The sequence below is a fragment of the Numenius arquata genome, chromosome 5 (genome assembly GCF_964106895.1).
Source record: "Numenius arquata chromosome 5, bNumArq3.hap1.1, whole genome shotgun sequence".
NCBI classification, from domain to species: domain Eukaryota; kingdom Metazoa; phylum Chordata; class Aves; order Charadriiformes; family Scolopacidae; genus Numenius; species Numenius arquata.
This window is the reverse complement of record NC_133580.1, coordinates 8,348,914-8,369,806: the sequence shown is the minus strand read 5'-3', so window position 1 is coordinate 8,369,806 and position 20,893 is coordinate 8,348,914.

Sequence of the window (20,893 nt, the reverse complement as noted above, 5' to 3'; positions counted from 1 at the left end):
AAGTAGAGAAGTGATTAATTACTTTTAATTCAGTATTAGTGCATGCGTTAGCCAACTGAAAATACCATAAGCAAACCGATACGTATCATTTCACACACAATACAAAATCCATAATCAGGACTAGTTATACTTAGATGATACAGTTAGTATTTCTAGGTCATTCAGGACCATGGATTTTAAAGAATTTCCATTACACTTCCAAGAGGCGAGAGGTATTATCACCGTACTGCATATAAAGAACTGACACCACAAGCAGCTTTAAGGACTTGCTTACTTTGGATGAAACAAGTGGCAATGGTTATGGAACTAAAAGGAAGTTTCTGATTCCTAATTTTGTGGCCAAACCACTAGAAATAACTATGATTGCTAGGATTGTAGCTAATGTAATTTATGGTGTAAAGAAAAAGCAGTCATCCTGAAAGTTTAAAAACTACAGGATTTGATTCACAACAGCATCTGTAGGCTTTAGAACAAGGGGTTTGGGTAAGAGAGGCTGGATGCCGCAGAGAGGGACAGGGAGCAGAACAGAAAAAGTGACTGCACACCATTTGCAGACTTTGGCAGCCTTTTGGGTTCATGGAACACATACAGCTTTGGAGCGAAGGTCCTTGTGAATAGATTCGAGCTTAAATGTAAGTATTTAAAATGCCTTTAATATTGATCATGTTCATGAGACAATGTAAGATTTTGTATTATTCTGTTCTATAAGGGGTTAGAAAAAAAATATATTCATGTTCTCATCAGTATGTAAATCATCACATTTGTGTGAAGAGTTCCCCAGGATTTCTCTGAGCTTTAGTGGCATGCTCTTAAAAAAGCAGTATATATTTCAATAACAAATGATATTCCACTCTTTCATCTAATTACTAAAAATTACCCTAAATTTGACATGCTGACCTTTCACTTACATCTCCTTCAGGCACAAAAAAATAGACAGGAACAAACTTGGCGTTACTGAATGAAAAAGGTGTGGTGTAGGATTCCTCACTCCTATTAAAAGTGAAACTCAACAATCAGGCTGTATTTTAACTGCAATATTTTTTGTGAACAACACCATTAGTCCAGTACAGCTAAAGCTAGACTTCTGTACCTTTGCTCTTTGCATTTCGATAGCCTACACATCCACATCGTGGTGATTAGTTACCATTTTCAATGATATGCCAAAGGAGTACTTTATATTTTTAGCACACCTGATTTTTTTTCATCAGTGCCAGTCATTCTGTAGAACCAGTATTCAGACAAAATACTATGCCTGGAGAAGTAAGAGAATGCCAGGCCAACATTTAACACAAGGACAATCCCACCCTCCTAAACATGGATTGATGAGCCCGGGAATACAGAATGCTTTTGGATTTACCTGTCTATAAGTGGTTCTGCGTAGAGAACATAACAACATAAGCTTTGTGAAGCTCCCAAAAACGAGAAAAGCATGTTGTGCTCTATCTCATTTCTATGTAAAATTAATGAAAATAAAGCAATGCACTTCCCATGCATAATGAATAACCATGCCAAACTGTATCAACTTTTTTCAGACTTTTCCTCTAGAGGGCTTTTAAATGAGGTCAACAGCAAACATATCTTTACGTTTGATCTGAGAGTGAGCAGCGCAGAGTAACAGAGCTTGTCCATGCAAAGCGCAGTAACAAGCTCTTCTTGATTTTGATGATGAAAAATAGAATACTAAATACTACCCTTGTATTCGTAGCAGATATGGATTTCACAGATTTGGGTTGGGAGAGAAGACAGGACTGTGAGTAGAGATACACAGTCCCCATTAACAATGCTGAAAAGATCAATGCTAGCTAAGCACAAGAATGACAACCCCATATGTCAGATTGAGTAGGACCAACAGCACGTGCCTCCTGAGGGAGAATATTATTCCGTAGAGGAGTTTCAAAGAATCAGGTAAAATGCTCACATTCTACCTTAGAAACTGATAATTAACATCCCATCTTAACAGAAAGCAGCACCAGCACAGCCACAATAAGAAAAAAAAAAGCAGCAAATGTTTTAGGGTGCTATTAAGTGAAACTACCACAATAGCTCACGTTCTGTTTTCCTGGTTGGAAGCAGACCAGATGAGCATAGCTCGATTGAATATTGTACATTTTTTCCTGGTCCACACAAAGACACTATTTCTTGGCTATGACAGACAGACCACATTCTGGAAGTAAAATAATATACAGCAAATGCACTGCATAACTCAGAGCTTGTTCTTCCTGTGCTTAAAAGAAATCAACTACCATTTTTGTTACTTTTATAAATGTGCTTTTATTCTAGAAGAGAAACAAATTCCATTAAATAAGTTATTGGCAGCATTCTGAAGAGCTCTGTTAGTCCTGGCATCTCCTGCCTGACTTCTCACTGACTCTGCTAACTTCTCTTGATGCCCAGCGGCCTCACGCTGATCTGTCCCAGAGCAGTAACACACACAGGAGAAGCAGGGATCCCTCCCAGACCGTCCGAGCATCTGTTCTCCCCGCACAGCCCTGCACTCCTAACAAACGCAGCCCGACTCTTTCACAACCTCCATTTAGGACATGTTGTGGTATCTTTTCTACCGACAGCCTGCAATTAGTGGACATATACCTAAAGTAGCCACCCGGTCTACCAGCTGCAGGTTTGCTGTGCGTGGGTAAGCGTAGAACGTGTTGCAATTCACATCCCTGAAGCCAGAGAAAACTGGAGCAGGGATGCGGGAGTCACCAGGCTCAGCAGCTCCCTCTCCCGGAAGGATGCTCGCTTCGGTCAAGAAATAAGATCTCACGCTGCCGCTCGGGAGAGGGCGATTTTCACCTTGGGAGTCTTACATAAGATCCTGTTGTAGACGTTTTATTAACAGAACTAACCTAATTAAGAATCAGCCTTCTATACCAGTGAGGCTAGAATTAAAAGATAACATCCTTACTTATAATTTTCCTTATTAAGGGTCTATTTTTTGTTTTAATTTTTTTTTTTTTACTAATTTTACTACTAGTATTTAAATTATCATTAAATAAATTTTCACTAAAACTTATAATATCCAATTTCTATTGAAACCACACTGGGCTGGGCACTGTAAAACATAGAAATCTAAGTCCTTCGTCTTGGAGATCTTGTCATCTGTATAAATTTTTAATTTTATTTTAAATGTAGGACAATCACTGACAGAGTGGTCTTAAAGGAAGTCTCACAGAAAACATCAAGAATCAAATCCACATCTCCAAAGTGCTACTCTAATGTTCTAAAAACAGAGCAATTACTTTTATAAATATATTTAAACTTTTTTTTTTTTTTTAATTTAAAATGTTTCCCTTTTTAAAATTTTCTCTGCTTCTAGAATTTCCTAAGTCTGTAGTTGGGGTGCTTTTAGATTTAGTTGGCAATAACCATGATTTTTGATCAATCAGTACATTTAGCAAAGTTAAAAGTAAAAAGTCTACACTTACTCTCTAACTTCTTTTTTTTTTTTTTTTTCTAAGAAGAGACACTGTTAGAGCGTTTCTCTGAAGCACCCTTTTGCATGGCTCAGGACAAATCGAACTAGGAACCAGGACTACAGAGCCAGGCCACCAAAACTTTGAAGACATTTTGATTACAAACATAGATATGTTGAGAAGCAAACAACAATAAGTACCCATAAGTCACTTCTCAGTCACCTCTTACCAAAGATTAATCTCCACTTAAAATGGTAATAAAAAGAAAGAGGCACCATTGCTCCCCTGTAATGCCAAATCCTGGAATGGGAGCCTCACAGATCTTGTCAAACTTCCTTTTTTTTTTTTTTTTTTTTTTTGCAGAAAAAGCATTTACCATGTTTGAAACTCAGGCACTTATTAAAATTATGAGAAAAACCTAATAAATACAAACATAAAAGAAAGCTTCATCCTATGTCCCAGCTCCTGTCACACTGCATCTATTCAGGCAGACTATTCACAGCCACCATGGTGAGAACAGCAAATTTTTATGTTGTTATTCGGAGTGATCATTCAAAATGGGTGTTTCAACTTCCATGTTATCATTAATTTGAAAATTTAGAATGTATTGAAGTTGTTTGTTGATACACAACTTGTTAAATACATTTATTTTTATAGTAAATTTTAATGTATTCAGGTCTGTCATTAAAAGCAAACAGAATCCACAGAACAATTACTGCTCAGGAATGTGAACTGCAATGCCATGCCCCACCCCCAGCCCTGATATTCTTCTCATCTGTATGTCAGCATTTCTCCCCATAATGAGTTAATATCGTTGATTTTGTCATTTTCTTTATAGGTGTTAAGACAAAAGTTAGTAAGCAGTGATACTTCAGCAATCCATCTGTATAAACAACTGCACTGAACAGGCAGAAAGGGATTTGGAAGGAAAGACATCCTAAAATTCCTGGAGAAGAAGCTGCAACTATGCAAATTGTGCACAATCTCAGCAGTCTGGATGGAATTTAGGGAATTTGGGTTAAGCCCCCAAAGTCAGCACAACCTACTGGGAAGGTGGAATGGCTAGGCTAAGTGATCACTAATTTGGGCTCTCTAAGGTAATTTACATTATAGTAATTAAAGTTTAGATTCCCTTGCTGTTCTATTTACGAACTCTATTAACCTATGACCTTTCTCTGAAGTTTACACTCAACTGTTTTCAATTTTTTTTTTCCTGAGCGAAAGGAAAGCAGTTCCTGTGGAAGTTATTTCTCATAATAATTAATTGTATTTGGAGCCTGAGAGGTAGGTACATACTTTAAGACAATCTGGCTGCAGCGTTGTGCTGTGTAATTATACCAAAGATCTGTCTTTGTGATCCTTCAGCTGAGCCATTGCTAATATCCTTGTTTCTGTTTGTATTGATTTTGCTGTAAGTGCCACCTGCCATATGTTTTTCATTTAGTTGAATATAAAATAATGGGTAAAATTCTGCTGCAAATTCTAGTGATGCAAAGAAAGAAAATGTTTTGGCTCTACAATCATGTTTGGCTTTTATTAACTCAATTCTAACGATATTTTAATAAGCAAGCGCAATAGCTTTTATACTATGCATAGGCACATTATAAAGGCAAGCAGAAAAAAAACGTCTGGAGTTCTCTGTTACAGCTGAAGCAATGTGATATCTGCTTATCTGGACATATATGAACACACATCCTCCCATATCCCAGTCTGTGAGTCCCAAAAGAGTTTATTCTGATCCACAGCTGAATGACTCTGGAATAAACATCATCGGTTCTTACTATGCCTTAATATTTGCATCGCACACTGTTACAGCATGTTATGATTCAGAGAGAGCTGCTTTTGGAGGACAGATCTTTAGAGCTGAGAGCAATCATTCATATCCAGGATGCTCATCATGTGTAATACAATGGCTTAAGAACATAAAGTAGCACAAGTAGCATACTCAATAGTGCAGGGAAAAAAAATCTTCCCACAGAAAAGTGAGTTAATCTGAGAGCTTTCTGCTTTGGGGAGCTGAAAATGGGCAACATGGATGCTAATTTCTGGAGAAAGGGGCAGGTGCTAGGCTACAGAAAGAGCACACTCCTTTTCACAACAGGGGGAAACAGTGCACAGAGAGAATTAATGAGTTTGTTGGGCACCAGGGAATAAAACAGCATCATAAACTTCAGTAAACAACAAAGCTCCAGAGTTGGTCTTAATTTGTAATAGACTAGGCCTCAGGAGTCGATTGCCCTTCTGTGGGACTGGCCCTTGAGAGACAGCTGCTTTTTATCAGGCATTGCTATAGCTACATCTATAGATTAATACATATTTTTTTTTTATATATATATATATAAAATCAATGTGAAGAACAGAGAGATATGTGCACATGGAAACATTACCTTTCTGCTGCGGGACTTATGACAGAATATCTTACGCTTGGCTCCAGAATTATATTCATTTAAATATCTCATGGATTATATTCAGAAATAACTTATTACAAGATCTCTATATAAAATAAAGGTTTAAGGAAAATGGATTTTCCAGTATGACAAGCTACCTATCCTTCAAGTTTATATTTTCCCTGAGAACCTGGCTATACTTTTTTGAATTTACATCACTAAAAACAAACAGCACATTCATTTGTATCATTGATACAAAGACATGACCATCTGCCATCCCCAAGACACCTACATGAGACTGGTGCTTTTCTAACTAATCTCAGATAGGATATATTCATATCACTTTTAATGTCACATGGAAAAAACATCAGCAGCTGAACTACCAGAATTTGAGACAAAAAGTAATATGCACATATTCCTTTAATAAATTAGAAATATTGTCTCCTCCAAATTGCAAGTAAATTTGAAGTTAGTGCATTAGATATGTTAATCAGATCATTAATTTGTCATGCTGTTAGTCCTGTCCTACCAGTAATATTTTAAAGATATAACATAAGCAGAGATACATTTTCAACCAAGGACCTGAGTTAATTGAATACCACCAAAATTACTGTCCCTAGTCAACCTGAATCCAGTTTCTGATACACAGTTGCTCACCAATATGTAAATAAATGTAATGATGGCTGAGAGCATCTTATGTAAATGCTGATTAAATAGTAATCACTCCCAATAATTTCCCAGGATATAGATGCCATTGCTTGGGATTAAGATCAGTGAAAGAGCAAAAGTTTAAAGTTCTTTCAAATCATAATTAAAGCACTTCTGTTTTCACTAATGTGGATACATCATATGCCATATATATGTGGCCATCTATTTGTTGTTCTATTCTATGAAGGGTTTGTTTTCACAGAGGACAAATTTCTTAAGAGTGAGTGATGCTCCGGAAAGATACAGATAAGATGCACATCCTGAGGTAAGAAGTCAAAGTGATCTTATGTGAAATTTGAAGCAGCAGCTCTCTGAAGAGGAACACTTACACCGTGTGTTCAGGGTTATGGGGGAGAAAATGTATTTCTGATAAACTCAGCACCAAGCTATATCCCAGGCGAACCTTTTCTCTTGACTAAAGTACAAGGCATTGCTGTTAACAGAATAAAAAACATCTCCAAATATGATTTGAAACAACCCAGAACTTCCAGTTTTCAAATAACTCTTGCCATTTTTCCTCACACAAAGTCACGATAAAATTCATTGGACTTAGAAATCCACTCCAAGTTTTAAACTTGCACATTCCAGCAAAACCCAGAACGACATAAAACATGATTTCTAGTTTTTCAAGGTTTTGTTAAAGCTAAGAAATGAATTACATATTTTGCTGAAGTTTATAAAAAATACATTCCTATTCTCTATATTTCATATGGAGAAACAATTCTGACTTCCTAGAAATTATTTTACATTTTAGTGTTGTGTAAACATTTAACTTTTGATTAGAAACAGAAATTTGCAAAGCCATTAGGTAAAAAAAAAATCTTTAAATTATTGAACTAGCTTAATTACCTATTTGCCAAACAACTGCATCGGTAATAATTTTGACATTTCACCTGAGAAAAAAGAAAACATTATACATATATATTTATTCTTTTTCCACTCTGGCCAAAGGAGCAGTCCACAGAAGAAAATTTTTTTCCTGGCCCAGGAGATAGTAAAAGGAGTGACAAATCTCAGTGGCAGCACCTATGTACAGTGTGGGCAGAGGTAAGTCTCTACCTATTGCCTCTCCTTTTTCTCTCATCTAGGAACATTAGCTCATATAATACCTATGTATGTATACATTGTATAGATGTACAGCATGTAGCACACATGCATTATCAAGAAATAAAAGAGCTAAACACCCAAAGTTTTTCTTAAAAGCACTTATATTAAATTATGTCTCCTTTTCACAGGCTGTTATGTCACCTTCTTTTTATTAATAACATGAAAATCCTTGAACGCTTGGGGCTATGCTTTACAAGTAGCCATACTTGGAGCAAGAAGAGTGTACGCCATGGCCCAGTGACGGTACCAGCTGAGGATATGGAAACATCTACTCCATAGATTCTGCTGTACTCTAAAATGATTCCGGCATTTGAATCCATTCCTAAAGCTGTTTCAGAAATGTGTATAAATCACATCAGTCCCCTTGGGCAGCAGGAAACCTATGTTTTTTCTCTGCTTGATTTCAGACTGTGCATACTGTGTGGTATCATTATTAGATATCAAGAACAAGTGTGATTTTCTTTCTTGGTGTGAAAAGAACATACAATCACTTAGTCTCCAAACCTATAATATAGGCTAGAGCAGGAACCTTTCTGTTAGGGGAGCTTCGAATCTGTAATTTTCATTCATTCCCTACTGGCATTGTTATTTCTTTTCTCCTCTCTGCTCCTTCAGTAACATATGAGAGGGTATTAAGGATAATAAATAAGTAAATGGATGGAGCATTCCTCACTTTAAAACCATATTAAAACCCAAAACTAAGCCTCCTAACTCCTAGTATTTCAGGAACCACTTACTAACATCCAGTACAATGGGATTTTTCAGCATACTCAGACCAAGAAGTATTTGCAGTAACTATACTGTACCCCTGACCAATGTTTTACAGACAACCGTTCTATCATAAATACTATAGAGAGCACTGCAAATTCACTATTTTCTCTGTTTCTGCATTTGTAGTCTTTTTACGTGCAAGAAAAAGAATTATATAAAACACCAAATTTAGTTCATCTCTAGATTTAGCACCACCTTTTTAGCAGAGGCACAGCTTTAAGGACAAATCTTGTCTGAAATACCATGTATGAAAACTTTCCCTCCCTCATTTATCTGCTCTCCTGAGAGAGTAGTTCAGATATTTTTATATTAAAAATGAAAACTTAACTGTGTCAACAGAAGTGGTTGTTGATATTAAAACAGTTAATGAATCAGTGAGCAGTTACTAATAACATGCACATTAAAATCTGAACTACTACCTGAATCTGAAGTACGCTATTAACCACACTGGTTCTAGGATGTTTCCCACCTGACCAAACCCACGTGCAGATCTTCACCCAGATCTGCAGAGTATTGTGTGTGGCATCTGACCCTGTTCTCTTCAGAGTGATCTACACAGTGAAGGATAATGAAACAACATAACTATAAATGTGTCTTTTTGCGTTCAAATGAAAGTCTGAGAGATGAGCCAGTACAACCTCTTTCTCCAATTTTACTTACCAGTCTGCCCTTGAAAGTGTCTCAAAATCACTTAGTGCAAGTAAGATCTTGAAATCTGAAGACCAAGTGCCCCATTTCTCTATAGCTAATTAGTCCACACATCCTGCAATGCAAAAGTATAATTGACTCTGTGTGTAAAACTATCTGGGGGGAGCCAGAGTATTTGCGTGCTGATACAAAGAACTGTTTGTAAAGATAGACCCCTCCATTATAAATGGGATATCAAAAAGGTGCCAATTATGAAGAAGGGGTATACTGCATTATAAACTGACTGCCTTGTGCAACTAACTAATTGCTCTACACTCCGTACAATCCAAAAATATAATTGACCCTGTCTGTAAAGCTATTTTTGGGAACAAAAAATCATTAGCATGCCAAAACCAAGTGCCAGTTACAAAGCAGGGAGTATGACCACTGTGACCATCTGCCTCCTAGATGAGTGAACTACAATTTCTGGGGAAAGGAAAAAAACCCACCCAGCACCCTCCCCAAATCCCCTCTTTCTTACTGCTATCCAAAATAAAAACAGGGCTCATGGGATTTTATGCATAGAGCATTTGCAGCAGTTTGTAGAAGAGAAATATCTTTCAAAGGAGTCTTCTGTTCAGCTTGAAATCCTGCCGGCCAAGGCTCACTGTCAATTGGAGCACTGTGTCTTTGTAAACTGTTTTGGGTTGGCAGTGATTCTCTTCTAGGGGTGCTTCTTATTTCCACCTGGAGAATGGGTTCCACACAAGCACGTGCAGAAGGCCCTTTAGTTAGGCAACATGCTAACTTTTTCCATTACTAAGCAATTAACATTAGTGAATTAAAGACACAGGGTAACGGCTGCCTGTGTACTCAAGAATAACAACAATGGGACAGACGCTGCAGTTTATAAGTTCCCAACCCTTTGTGAATAATCGGCTGTACCATATAATACTCAATATTTTTATATTATGTTTTTGTCTTCAGAATACTTAAAACGGTTCAAAACCACCTGCATTTTTCATGTATATAGCACTTCTGTAGTTCCATGATCCAGAAATACTGATGTTTACACTAATCGTCTTTGTCCAAATTTCTTCTGTATTGAGACAATACTGAGGAAAAAGCTTATTCTTCAAAACTTAAGTACCCTTGGGGAGAACTGCAGAGAAGTTTCCATTAGGTTGTACCATTTTAAGCACCTCCTGGAAAATGCTTCTGTTTACTTTCCTGGTACCATATATTCCAGCAGTAAAACAACCCAAACATGTTTTTATAAATGAGTACTGTGAACAGCCACTAAAAGACAACTGAATTATAAATGGAAATGAATTGAATCATGCACTTTTTTCAGAGATTCAGATGGGGCCTGGTAAGAACATGAGTCTTCTCCTGTGTACGTCTTGTAATAGAGCAGATAAGTGGAAGAAAGTTTATGAAATGTGCACTATTTCTTCTCTGGCTTCAGGGATTTCCCAACACACATTGCTCATGTGAAATAAATTCTAGAGTCTGCATTAGGGAATTGTGACTCTTGGGCTTTGATCCCCAGGCTTCGGTCTGGGTTGGGTAAGTGCCAGTAAAATCCTTGGTGAAAAGCAAATGAATAAACTTCTTGTAAAAGAGTTTACATGTGTGCACAGAGGTAAGTTCCTATCTGTAAATATTATTTCAATAAACCCAAACATCTGCCCTACTGTGGAGTACAAGTAATTTTGTTCCATCACATTCTGCCTGGTCGTATTTATTTGCTCTTTATAACAGTTTTTTACGTACATGGACTCCGGTTTTAATACAGTTTAACTATCTTCTAGAATGTCTACAACGGCACAATTTACTCATTCTTTAGTAGGTCTTCGCTTTAAACGTATAATGGATTAATTTAATTTCATAGTACTTCAGAAGAGACATGTATCTCTGTGCTGTTCTTGGAATGTTTCCTTGAATTTTCTGCCTAGCTAAATGGAAACTGATTGACTGAGTCAGCAGGAAAAAGAAAAAAAAGAAAAGAAAAGAAAAAGGAAAAGGAAAAAAAAAACCCAGAAATGCAGTCAGGAAAGATTTTCTTCAAAGGAAGTTTATAATCTAAAAAATAAATAAATTAATGATTAGCAAACAAAGGGTCAGAGAAGACACCTTCTGGCTACCAATCTGGACAGTGGAGCTTTCTTTTCTGTCACTATCCCCACTCTCTCCAACACGCCTATATATACTTCCTTGATTCCTCGCATTAGGAGAAACAGCAGATGAAGCTGAAATTTACCCTTAATTATATTACAATAATTAATTATATTGCAATAATTAAATAATCAACCTTATTTACCAGGATAATTGTCTAGTTTCCCCCACCATACTGTATTAATAAAATAAAGCAGGATTTTACAAATGACAAAAATCTGACTGTAATCAGAACTTCATGGTAAATGATTTTTTTTTCCTAAATTCACTTTCCTTCCAAGTCTGTTGGGAGGCGCTTGAACCTAATGGTTTCCTGCCTTGTATTTTTTTTTATAGTCAATAAAAGTAAGTGCAATCCCCAGTTATTTCTAGTCCGAATTTTATCAAGGAAGTACACAACTGCAGCAGTAAAGACAACTTCATTTGCACTGCCACACCTGACACAGAAGCTGTAAGCGCTGAGAACCATGAATATGATCTTTTCACCCTGAAGACTAAGAGGATGTAGTGACATAATGCAACGCTATCTATCTCTTTTGTGGTTATTAGAGAGAAAAGTGATGTGTCTTTTCTTTTCTGCTTTCTGTTCTTTACTGGTAACAGTAGAAACATCTTGACAAAGTATCTGGGAAAATCCAGCATCTGAAGTAGCAGAATAAATGTGAGGTTCCTGATGACGTAAGCATTATTCATCTGAAAACCCTGCGGATTCCTCGTTAGCAGTTACTACTCTCAGTTCAAGAGATCACTGAAAAGAGGAAGTGGCTGGATAGAGAACTCCACTGCTTTTATTTCAATGAAGTATTTTTCTGTTTCCTCTAAATGCAACAGTATCTGGATCTCATACATCTCCACAGTCAGTATTTGAAGGCATCATCAGTTTCAGCTTCAAGAGTTCGTAAATATTATCGGAGTTCAGATCTCACATAGACACAGCATTCACAAAATGTTATTTGCTCTGATACAAAACTCACCTTAAAACTCAGTCTCCTTCCTAACAAGCGTCAATACCCAGCTTTAAAATTTCGGTTAACGGGTTCTAAGATACAACTACTATTTTATAGCCCCATTTAAAGAAAAAATAATCTGTAAGAACTGTAACATATTTAACAAATTTGAAAAAATAAATGTTTATACTAAGCAATTCTGCTTCAGACTGAAAAGCTGGTGTGCTCACACTGGTCATAACAATCTATCAGCATTAAAGTGTGTTCTCAAATCACCTTACATAACTGCCAAACAAACTAGCATAGTTTGCAATACATAAAACATTTGAACAATTTAAGAAATAATAAAAGACTAAAAACTGAACAAAACATCTTTTTTTTTTCCTTTGCCTTTAACTCACCACCCCACTGAGATGAACACTATTTGACTTCTAACATGCAATTAAAACAATGTTAAAATTCTCTTCAGTGGTTCTGCAGCATCTGCTTCACTGATTGGTGTCAGTTGAGGTAAAATTTGTCTTTATTTCGTAGGATTTTGCAGTGACTAGCAGATGCTTAGCTATTGTCTCAAGCAAGCGGAATCTAAGCAGTGAAGACAACAATATCACAAACAAATGTTTGTTAGAATGATCATGTAATATGAGTATTCAGTGCACTTCCTCATTCTGCATTTCTGAGATCTCGCGAACTATAAGGAGGACAAGAACTTTGTGATCTGATCCTCCTCTCTTGCTTTTACATGGGGGATGTAATCTGTTAGAGCTGGAGAGGGATAAAATCAATAATAATTAAATGCAATTAGATCAGTTGAACCATATATGGAAATAGGCCCCTCAAATTTATAAAGGCTTCTATTTAGTAGAGTATCTTAAGTTTCAAACCTTAAAAGAACAAATATTTAAGTTGATGGTCACACATTATGCACCCCAACAACTCACTGCCTGTAACAAGTGCTGCCTAGCCATAAAATGAAGTGAAAGTGTGACTTTCTCCTGTTAGAAAGGCTTTTTGTTGGTACGATTCAGTTTGTCACCACTGTTTTGTGGTTACATAATAGAATAAAAGCCAAAATTTCGAAAAAGGCTGTGACAACTCTCAGCACTTTACAGCAGCTTTGGTTGAGACAAAGAAATCGCCCAACCTGCCAACTTCAGAGAGGCACCACATCCACGACCCAACGAAACCCCCGCAGCTCTGCCCAGGCAGCTCAGCCCTGACCTCCAGTATCCCCACACTTCAGCCGCTGAACCTCTCCTGAGCAGAACCTCCCGGTTATGGAAAACCAGGCCAGGCTCTGGCTCGGTTTTGTAATTTGAACAAATGACTTCTTGGAATCGAATTGAGTGGACCAAGCTCATTTCACCTGTCCTAAACTGTTTCTGAAGCAAGGTCTCCAGAGGTAGAAGGTTATGAATTAATATACTCTTTCCAAAACTTGACCTATTCCTTCCTTCCTTTTTCTTCTGCTTCTCTCTTTTTAAGAGCTATTTATACTCATTTATCTGAGGAATTTAGTTTTTTTTAAAATGTTTGGTAGCCAAACAGGAAAAAAAAAAAAGGATTTGAAACTGGTCTCTCAAAGTCTTTATTATCTTAGAGTTTTAAAGGAAATAAAGCCTAACAATGGTACCTGGAATTTATTCTCTCCTTATTTCCTAAAAACGGTACCTTGAATTTATTCTCTCCTTCATAGGATATGAAATCTCAAAAAAGAAAAGATAGTGGTAACTATCATACTGTCTCGATGCAGGTCTAAAGAAGATGCAAAGAAATCTCAGAGAAATAAGTTTATGACAGTTGATTAAAAGAACTATGATACGTAGGGTAGCTCTTTGTTAGCGGAAACACTAATAACTATATTCTAGATTAACTTGAAAGCACATGAAAGGCACTGGCTGAACTTCTTTCAAGAGTTTCACCAGACCTCGATTCAAATGTTCCAAGATCAGCAGGAGTTTTCTGACTGACAAGATGTCGATTTTGATCCAATATCTGCAGAAGGCACCTGCTCAACGTCCAGCTGCTATGAACACATCCTGCTGCAGCTGGGCTTTCGTCACTTACGCCCTGGTGGGAACACAGCCAGCACACTGCTTAAAATGTCATCGTGATTCAGGTTATCATACCACATGGTGATGAACTTTGTTACTGGTTGGGCTGTTATATACATTCTTCTTTGACATTCTTCAGGTGATAAATTATTGAGGTTGAAGCCTCTCTCCTCCAAAGGTTTTCTCCAATCATTGATTCATTTTTAATACAAAAATCTTGTCAAAATCACACACACCAGAACTACCACCACAGCGGTCTCTATGTCATTGTCTCTATATATATTTATTATATATGTATATATATAAAATCCTTTCCCTAGCGCCTTTGCACTACTCTGCAGCGTTACTATTCAAGGCTTCTTAGTGGGAGCTCCTGCTAAATTGTGTGGTGACAGGGTTTACTTTCATAATCAATTATGAATTCCACTGAAAAACGCAATCCCATTATTCCCCAGCTCCCAACTATGCCAAGCAGAAGAGCTTATGAGGCTACACATTCAGTCAGACAAGGGAACTGATCCAGATTAAAACTGACCTACCAAAGCAAATACTTGGCCCTCATTTGGGTGACGACATGGCCACATGCCAATGGAAATGGCAAGGAAGAATCTTCCTTCAAGAACAAGGACTTACATTGTCTTAACATCATCATGGAAATTCACCTATGGATTTTTTTTCAATTTTCACTTCTCAGAGTACAGCCCCTATTTTTATATAGATTACACTGCTTGTTCCTGACTATCCAGCTGTGTAACTCTGTACATGTCTGTACTAACTAAAATGAATAGGTAGATTTGTTTGCCCAGGCTGAGGTCACAGAGTAACCCAAACTCCTCTTCATGGGTGCCCTGACCAGGTCATGACCTGCCACCCCAACAATTTTTAAGTCACCCTTAGATACTAGCAATGATTTTATATCTATCATTCACATGTGAAAATGCAGGGAGACGGGCCTCCTACCATTCTCACACAAACATGGTAAAAACACTCCCATTTAAAGGATGATGCCCCATTAACAATTACTTTTTGGTATCTGTCTGTTAACTAGCACTTAATCCATTTAAGATGGGCTTGGCTGATATTGTAGAGTGTTAATTTTTTATCAGAATGTCACACAGTAGTAAGTCAAATGCTGTACAAAAGCCTAAGTATATTACATCTACATACACAACAAAGCCCACCCTTCTATCACCACAGTTTTACAACCTGGGCTTCCAAAGCTGCTAAATTCTTTTCTATTTTTTAACATTCCATGTCTAAGTTTCCAACCTTGAACAGTAACTGAAAAAATGGAAATTAAATAATTTACCAGTTTCAGATCCTAACCAGTAAATTGCTGTGAATTTGTAACCGCACTATCATTTTCATTGTACTACATTGGCCATTTAGGTGAATGATAACCCAGGAGACAGCACCATGCAGGGCTAGCAAACAAGTAAATCATTTAGATTGCACACTGCTTTCAACTGAAAAAGGGGCAGTAAATCTGTCCTGCCATTGCCTTCTCTTTTGTTGAATTTTCAGGATGGTGCAGTCTTTTCATTGAAACAAATAAAAAAAAAAATTCTACAGATTTAATTTATTGTCTGGGTTTTGCGCATAATGACTAAGGCTGACCAATACAAGTCAATGCGCTAGAAGAATAGGTTTAGTCATTTAAAACCATGCCAGATATAACATACAGCTAGTTTTAAGCATATGAAGAGAAAATTCTGGTTACGGCATGGCACCATCTAATGGCTTTGGCTTTAACTGCATGAACTCTAAATAAACAGCTCTAAGGGGTGGCAGTACGCGCTGCCCTTATATAATTATTTCCCTCACCTGCCTCATTATGTATCATAGCCATATTTAAAAAAAAAAAAAGAAGAGGAAAACATGGAAGTTTAAAATATAAATCTGGACTGGCAACTTAGATGGTAGTAGCAACAGCAACCTATTGTCAAACCATGGCTGAATGTTTTAGTTCCAAGATAAGTACTTTAACATGAACAAAATTTAGGTATACAAGCAGTGCAGTGCTGTCTACACATCTAAATAACAGAACACAGTATTTTCAGAGCTTGTAACTTACTTTTGAATTATTTTTGACAAGTATACCTTGATTTTCTGTTCTTTTGCACAGTGTCACATCTCATTTCTTTGAAACGTATGCTCAGAAAGACAAAACTTTTGTACAGTTCATTGTCTCTTGCCTGCCTTTAACTTGCTGACAAACATTATCAAAACAGGAGTTGCCAATCAGGACTCTTGGATTGCATTCCCATCTGCTGGTGACTTACTCGGTCATACTAAGAAGATCACTAGTTTGCCTGCATGAAAATTGTTCTCATTACAAGTATGCAAATACTAATATTAAAATTCCTTGTAGGGATGCCAAAGATTTATTCATCTTTTAAGAACATTAAGAACTAAAAACATGTAATGTCATGAGAAAAAATATTGGCATAGCAATTTCCCAGTAAGAGATGCAACGGCCAGGATTTATGCACAGAATAGCCACAGCACAGGCAGAAATCTTCCTTTGAATATTAAGTGCAGTTTAAGAACACATCATTGCCATTTAGATGTTATCAAAAACCAAGTTGTGTGTAAGAGATTTAAAGGTGAAAGGGTCCATAATTTTACCATTCCATCAGTTCTATTCAACACAGTCAAAACACCATAAACCTAAGAAAAGGGTGATTGAACACAGGAACAGGTTGCCCAGAGAGGCTGTGTAGTCTCCACTCTTGGAGATATTCAAAACCCCACCAGACACAGCCCTGGGCATCCTGCTGTTGCCACACTTGCTCTGAGCAGGCTCAGGCTGGCCGATCTCCAGAGGTGCCTGCCCACCGCAGCCATCCTGTGGTCCTGCGAGTCCCTCAAATGATTGTTGCTACTTTTGAAATAAACCCCAAAACCTCAACACATAATTACATTGTGTTTCTCTCCAAATCTTGTGCTTATCCTCCAAATCTCTTAAGATTTAGAAAATAAATATTTGTAAATATTTAGGATAATATCTGAGGCTAGCCAGGGAGTGAACTACTGGAAGGACTTAATACTGAATCTGGAGCTAACCCAACAGCTCCAAACACAAACTAAACACAATGAAAATGTTTCAAGTCACTACAGTGGAATTTGGTCACAGCTGGTATAATCCATATTACACAGATTTTTTTTCATCTACAAAAATAGCCCCATGAATAAAACAGCAAAAATTTAAAGGCAGATCTATGAAGTAATTCAACTGTTCTCACATACTGAAAATAAATTTTTACAAAAGTTCTACAAAATGAGAGGACAATTTTTGAGAAGAGTAAGTAAAAGTACAAAATCAAGTGATAGAGTAATAGATGGGATTAATACACATACCCCAGACCTTCTCTTTTTTATCCTTTACAGACATACATTGAAAAGATCTCCTTGCTACTTTTTCCTCCATACAGACTTTCACATGTTCCACTCATGTACAAATAAGCAGATATTTTTATGGTTACTGCAGGCTTGGAGCCTATTCATATCACTAATGCAAAAGCATTTGCTGACTCAGCTATAATTTACTTGTCCCCTTTTGTGATTACAGAGTGAATCTGCTCGGAAGTGCAACCGGTTCTGAATCTCGTTCCAAGCAGCAGGATGTGTATGAACACATACGCTTTGGCAAAGCCTACAGCCCCACGATAATGCATTTCTAGTAGATCCCTCTCGTAAAACAGGATCCTGAATATGGTTTTGAGGCCCAAGCTTCAGGGATGCAATAATGCATTTGCCCAGCTCACAGAAAACTGAGAGATGAACAGGGAATCACCGTTGCTCCTGTCCAACACTTTGAACAGTTATGATCACAGTCACTTGGACAGTCTAGTGTAGTGAATATCACAACCTGCACAGAAATAACACTCTAACAAAGGAGATAGCCTGAAATATACTGTCGTCAATTGTAAAAGTAGATACGCTATTCAAACATAAAACAGTTAAAAAAACCAACCAAACAAAACAAAAATCAAAATTAGTGTACTAGAAGTACCTGTCTGTGGAAAAAAGCAAACACAAAATAATTAAATACTCAGTCACAGAATCATATATTATAACTTTGCATTTATATAATATATTTAAAGGTCTGTTCCAACTACAGATTATTGCAATTGAAATACAAAAGCCCTCTGGCAAAATTTTAACCTAAACGTAGACATAGTTCTTGTTTACAAGGATAGTTGTAAAAGCAAGAAACAGAAACAACAGCCTGAGGCACTGACAAGTTCTTTCCAGCGGAAACCCCCCCCACACAAGGTAAGCTACTTTACAAGTAAGCAGAGTGATGTATGTAGCATTGGTTGTACAAAGATCTAACGGAAGACTAACTGCAGATATATATTGGGGAAATAAGTGAAATGGAGAGTTGAAGAAATGTAAATTGAGAGTTTAGACTGAAGAACATCATAAAGAATAAAGAACAGCAGTTTAAGGCTCACACTGAAACACAGGAGTACAAGACAAAGACTAAGCTAGTCTAAGATTTTTGGAGAAATTAATTATGCTATTTAACCATATAAAGAAACATAGTCTAGTTAAAGCATGGAAGAAACCACAAAGGCTACTAAAAGAAGCTGTCTTTCAGTAGTTTTTATGCTTACAGTTTAATATATCCCCCAAAATTTATCTCACCACATATTTTTAAATAGTCATATCAATTTTTCCTGTCGTTGCCCTTGATAATTTTATGATACCCTTTCTGTAACAAATAAATAAAAGTAAAATAACAATAATTCACATATTTTTCAAGCTGCCATCTCTGTATGCAGAGATTCCACTGTGTCTGACAACTGTTCAAAAATCTTGAAGATTCTATACTGCTTATGTAGTATCAAAGTCCTGCATAAGCAGAGATGGAGCAAGAGAAAGTACTGTCTTCCTGCGATTTAACTTCACTCTCCTATGCCCTATGGCTTTATTCAATACAGGTAAATCATGGTGAGAAACTTATTGTTCCTCTTTAAACTAACCTCCCACAGCTCAGAGTATTTTTTTCCCCTCTGTGAAAACAGCAGCATCATGGCCACTTGCTGCACCCTGCTTTTTAAACTTCTGTCTCCACAGAACGTCAGAGTGCTGCAGGTCACGCACAGCTTCCCGGTGGAATGCCATGGGTGGTTCAACACTTCAGCAGGACAGAGCTGCTACAGGTCACAGCTTAGGCACACTAATAAAACAGTGCCGGGGAAAAAGCCTATTGTGCTTGTCATTGAGAGGCTGCCTTTTAGTCCTTCTGAGATTACGAACATTAATATCGACAAGAAAAAGACCTACTGTTAGAGGTTTAGCTCCCTTTTTTAGCTGTCTCTTCTTAAAATGTTAAGTACGTGTTCCTGGGCTCTTTTCAACTCAAGTCTGCAAGAAAAACTGCCTCAACTTGTTCTCTTCCTATCTACTTGATATGAGTATGTTTAGCCTTTACATACCTTTCCCTTCCCAAATCAAAGATATGTAACGTGATAAAAAATGGTGCTATTTAACAACCTGATAGGTGCTGTTAAAGAAAAGGAAACTAAGCAACTGAAGGTGTTATTACTACACAGTTGCATTATAGTGATACCCTGAAGCTACAAAAAGGTGTTATGGTAGAAATATGGAATAAAACCTGTGAGACCAGCCACAGAGCCTCCGTTTGCATTCCTCCAGATCTGAATTTCCTTCTCTCTACTACATATTCCCCAAATAGTCTATCATTGCCAGCTTTTATTTCTGTGATCCTGTATGGCTGAGAAAGAGGGGGATGGAATGTAGATTGCAAAAATAGGGCACAAAAGAGGAACAGCATAAAAACAGTAGTGGGAGGATGGCAGCAGTCACAAAAGAATTTCAACTATCTTCGTTCATCTTAGAGAAAGATGATGGTAAATCACCTCGCAGTCCCTAACAAAAATGCTTGAGTAGTAACGCTTTGCATTAGAAGGAAGGACACAGTTCTAAAGTCATGCAAGAAAAACAAGGCTGATGATAAACTTGTATTCAGAATGCTTAGGATTAGTGTACACAGTAATTAGAGTAAGTGCATAGATGTATATTTTGTATGAGAGGAGATAACAGCACTTGGCAATGGCTAGTGTATCTGGCCAGCATTAAAACAAGGGAAAAAGATTCACCATCTTCGTACACATAGGAGAAAACAGAATTCAGGTCCAGACCCAGTGGCACTATAGATCACCTTCTGCTCAGTGGAAATATTTGTAGAGATGTATCCCTTATCCTGACTTTGAGATGTGCCTTTAATGAAATTCTTCCTTTCCTTTAATCCATCCATCAAGCTTGATAGCAAAGAATAGATCTTTCAACAAATAGCACACTTTCCTTTCTGCATAAATTAGGCTCATCTGACTGGACGATCTTCATCCAGGTGTTGAATAACCTGGTTTTGTAAATATTATCCACTCCATTCTTTCAATTATAATCTCTGCTTTTCCCAGTTCTTTAAAAACATGTCACATCCTATTTAAGTGTTAAGTAGAGAGAAAGAAAAATGCAAATTGCTGTTCACATTGAAAGGAAACCACAGTTTAGAGGAGTATTTTGAGTACACGATTCTTAGTATCTATTTGGTGCTCCCTCCTGACTTGCTAACTGGCTTTACGATAACTGATTCAGTTGCTCAGTGTCCCAGTTCACCAGTCATGAAAATGACCAAAACAGCATGTTTTTCAACAAGCCTAGTG